A 5,033-nucleotide genomic window follows, 5' to 3' on the forward strand; every position below is an offset into this window, starting at 1 on the left:
ATTGCCAGAGCCCTAATTTCAGAGCAAAAACACCACTGCAAGTTATGACAGGAGGACAAATATCATTTTTAATTAATTTACCATATATAAAAATAATCATATAGGAACAATGCAGCCAGATTGGCAAAGCAAGAGCAAAATAACTTGATACAACACAAAAGAAGAATCTAAATGGGATGAGCAAAATAACAAAACAATATTTTAGAAACATAACCTGTATCCAGTTTGGTTGCTGCCATTTTGGCAAATTAAGCTCAGTATTGATATCACATAAAATGTTTTTCCAGCCACCTCCTCAAGGCCTCCTTGACTTCTTTGTTTCTCACACCGTATATAAGGGGGTTCAAGACAGGTGTGAAGATGGTATAAAACACTGAGACCACCTTATCGTGGTCCTCTGAACCATTAGATTTGGGCCTCATGTAGATGAACATGATGGTGCCATAGAAGAGTCCCACAACTGCCAGGTGAGAGGGTCAGGTCTTAAAGGCTTTTTTCCGGGCTCCAGCTGACCGCATGCGGAGCACTGCAGCCAGGATAAAGCTGTATGAGGCCAAAATGAGAGACAAAGGGATCAAGAGCATCAGAATGCAGCAGACATACATGAAAAACCCAAAAATCGTGGTGTCAGCACAGGCAAGGGGTACAAAAAAAGTGATTGATTTCCCGTGAGTGACAGAAAGGGAAGCTTAAAGTGGCACCAGCCTGCATCAGCCCTTCAATCCCTCCCAGGAGCCAGGAACCTGATGTCATGAGTAAACAAAGCTTCTGACTCATGAGAATGGGGTAGCGCAGTGGGTCACATATGGCCACATAGTGGTCATAGGACATGGCCGTTAAGAGGAAGCATTCACTTCCTCCCACAGTGAGAAGGAGGAAGATCTGGATGCCACAGCCAGTGGGAGAGATAGACCTAGTGTCCATCAGGTAGTTGGCTGCCATTTTGGGAATGATGGTGACCAGCATCATGTCCATGAAAGAAAGCTGGCTAAGCAGGAAGTACATGGACATGTGGAGTTGAGGGTCCACATGAATGAGAACGATCATAAGGGTGTTGCCCATCAGTGAGGTGATGAAGATCATAAGCACCATGGCAAACAGGAATAGGTGGTTCTGTGCGTGGTTAAAGAGCCCTAGAAGAATGAAGTTTATTCCTGTGGTGCCGTTTGCATTGACCATGCTCTACTGGTGCCTGAAAGATGTAAGAATGATGCAGAAATGAGATTTGCCTAAAAGGAAGCTTGTACATATCTTTATGAAAACTTGATCAAATGACTTGGGAAATCTCAGACTTGGAGGGCTAATTACTACCTTAATCTTTCACTTAGAAACAAGATTTTTTGCCATAGCATACTACTATCCATTTCTGCTGTTACTATACATTATTTTTTATTCACACAAAATTAGATAACATACATATACAGTAGTACAAATTACACCTCTATCGTTTTTTAATAACTTGTCAGTATGCCACACGTAATTTACTCATGGTGTTAAGAAATATTACTTATGCAATCCGAGTTCTTTACACTTTTGGTATTTCTATATTGAAGGAAATTCAGATTTATGCACTTTAGTAGGTATTGAGGTGATATGCCTATAGTTATTACTTTTGCATGTGTTTTAGATATTTGCTTAATGTATTCTCATAAGATTTTCTTCAATATCAAGATAAATTAAAATTTCAAAAGTTTCAAAAAATTACAACTAATTTAACTAAGTTTGATGGGGAAAAAAACAAAAGCAAAAATTCTCTATTCCACACTTACATGCAGCCTGTGCTCTAAACACACTAGGCTTTCAGCCACCACAGATACTACTGTACCCATCACCATATAATTTATATTATCATGACTTGCATTCCTGATCATGGTGCCTACATCTTGTTAAGTTTAGAACCCCCTCAACATTTAAACTTTTATGTATTATGTTCTTAAACAATGCTGCTGATTTTAATTTAATATATCCATTCTAAGGGAGCCCTGGTGGCACAGTGGTTAAGCTTTCGGCTGCTAACCAAAAGGTTGGCAGTTCAAACTCACCACCCACTCCTTGGAAACTCAATGAGGCAGATCTACTCTGTCCTATAGGGTCAGAATTGACTTGACAGCACAGGTGTTTTGGTTTTATCCATTCAAAAGAGTTAATAATTTCATAAATGAACACAATTTGTATTGCATGCAATTTTTCATAAATTTGGACATCAATAATCTTATATTTTAAAAGTAGAAAACAAAAACTAATCCATTAATTATGACTTATCCAAATGATATTCTCATATAATGAACCTGAGGTCCAACATCTCCCACAGATAAAATATACAGGTAGTCATTCACTTTCAGAATACCTCCTCTTTCACTAGAATCTATAACTTCCGTTTCTTTTACGTCTAAGTATTTTTGGTGGTAGAAATGGATGCACATGTAAATGGATTCACCTATTATACTTAGGTAAGTGGTGTCTTTTGCTCACAAATTCAAATTGTCAAAGAGAGCTGTGAATTCAGGCTTACCAACAGTATTATGTATGGACTTCATTCATAATCTGTGGTGTAGTAAATCCTTTTTTAGTTTCTCTGTAACTTATTTGGAAAACATTGCAAATTTTGTGAATGGTCTATGATCTTCACACCTTTAATACATATTAAAATTTTTTGATTCTTAGTATATACCAGCAATGACTTTCATATCATTAAAATATGTAGATGTTCCATTTTTCAAAATTGATATAAATATGCTATAATAGTGAGCATATCATTCTTTTATGCTTTGTTCCCTCAAATATATATATTTTGAGTGAAATATATATATATTCAGTTTAATATACTGCTAACTACTGCCAAATTTTATTACATCATATATACACAATTTATATATATATATAATATATATATATAATGTTTATTTAAGAATACTTAGCTTCTTTCCAATCTTTTGTTAATATAACCCATATCCTTGTGCATGTGGCGATATTTTCTCAAGTAAATATTTTACTAGAATATTTTGGGTTTAAGATAATTGCATCTCCACCTTTTACATTCCAGTCAACCGTCAAGTTGTGTGATAATTCCTCCACATATTTTACTGTTAGATGTGATAACAGAAATCATATAAGTGTGAAAATAAATTTAAATTGCATGACACTTAAGTTACATGGCAGAAACTCTTTTAATCTATTCATCGACCTCTTGGATTTCTTCTGCAAACTCTCTGTGAATATCTCTTATTAGTGGTTTCTAGATTGTTTGGCTTTTTCTTACTAATTTAAAGAATTTCCCATTTATTTTGTAATTTATATATTTAATTATATATATAATTTATATATCTTTATAACTTGTTATTTATATGCCCTGTGAATATCTTCTCCAGTTGATTTTATATATTTGACATTTTTGTTATTTTGGACTGAAGTTTTGCATTTTATATTACATATATTTGAGATACTTATATGATATTAATAATTTAATATTAATGTTCTGCATTTCATTAATAGACTACCATTTTAAACAATTTCAATATTATTTTGATCAAACAACTTTTTATTGGTATTTAAGTTGTTTGAATCTATGATCATTGTTGATTTAATATTACATTGTACTGTCTGCATGCATGAATATTAAACATATTAAACTCACAAAATGTATTGCTATAGTTCATCTTTTAATTTGTAGTCTGTTTTTTTTTTAAACAAAATAGGGATAATCAGTGTTCTTAAAGGCCATTAAAACATAATTGTAAAGTAGTCTGTGTCTGTAGATTTTTTTTTTTTTAAATAATGTATTCACTTTCCTATTAGTTTCAGGTAAGCTGTGTTTTCCTATTACTTTTTAAATTCATATGACTTTCTATTTTTAAGGAAACATTTTCCTTTCCTAATCTATTTTCTTTGTTAGCGTTTCTTACTGCATTGGGTGGATGGACAGGTCTATGTCTCTGACTGCCGCTGAACTGGAGGTCATGACATGCAAAGTTCATTCACTTAAGCCTGCCCTGGGTCAGGGCACACTGGGTATAGACATACGAGTTACGAGTTGCTTAAATAACACGAAGACTAGGAGTCAGAACTCTAAAGACCTGTCCATATTTTGTTCACAAATATGTGTGATATTTGGGGAAGGTCATTACTTTCCTATGAGCCACTCTCCTTGTTTCTAGACTGGGAAAATTCGCAGACTTTGGTAGACAGCTGTACTGGTTTCATTTGTTTCCATCGGGGCTCATCCTCTGCTTTGGGGATTTGATAACCACCTGCTAAGGCCCTGAGCTTAAGGGCAGCTTTCCAATGTTTCTCAGATGCCAAGATTCAATGAATATGATTTTGAAAGTCTTCTGTAGATTTAAATTTAAGATGAAATTATTTTAAACTAAGAGTATTTGAAAATATTATCATATCAGGCATTTTATTCACTGGGCAAACAGTTCATATAATGTGAAATATAGGTATATTTCACACTTAGCATGAATTATGAAGTTCAGAAAAGTTACATGACTGATCTAATAATAAACATTTAAACTGGTAGCTGCATTCATCTGAAGATTGTCTGAACATAAAAGTACAAATTTAATGGCCAGGTTTCTTGAGTTTGAATACCTATGCCACTGTTTAGTAGTTGGATAAATATGAGCAATATGCTTAAATCTCAGTTTCATTATGTGCAAAATGAGATGACATATAGTATCTATTATAGGATTATTTGATAGTTACAAAATAAAATGTATATAAGTACATTGGAGAATGCATGCCCAAGAAGATAGCTCTATGAAGTTATTATTATCATTATTATATCATTATTGGTCATCCATAGATGTTTCCTACCAAAATATTTTGAAAGTAAAATTAGTATTTTCCCATAACTCACATGTAATGTAATGTTACTTATTTCTTACCAAAGAACAAAAATATTACGCATCTGTCTTCATTTTTCAGCATAAGTGACATGTTTTCTGTGTTCCTTTAGATTTTTCTGTCTGTCCTCTGTCTACCTTCTATGAATTTATTTTAAACATAGAGGAAACACTCATGACCATGGTAAA

General features: G+C 33.6%; 1 pseudogene; it reads right to left on the bottom strand.

Moving 5' to 3' along the window:
* Window positions 1–266: 266 nt before the first annotated feature.
* Window positions 267–2,054, bottom strand: LOC100667362 (olfactory receptor 2T33-like; annotated as a pseudogene).
* Window positions 2,055–5,033: the final 2,979 nt, after the last annotated feature.

This window comes from Loxodonta africana, chromosome 13 (genome assembly GCF_030014295.1).
Source record: "Loxodonta africana isolate mLoxAfr1 chromosome 13, mLoxAfr1.hap2, whole genome shotgun sequence".
Taxonomy (NCBI): domain Eukaryota; kingdom Metazoa; phylum Chordata; class Mammalia; order Proboscidea; family Elephantidae; genus Loxodonta; species Loxodonta africana.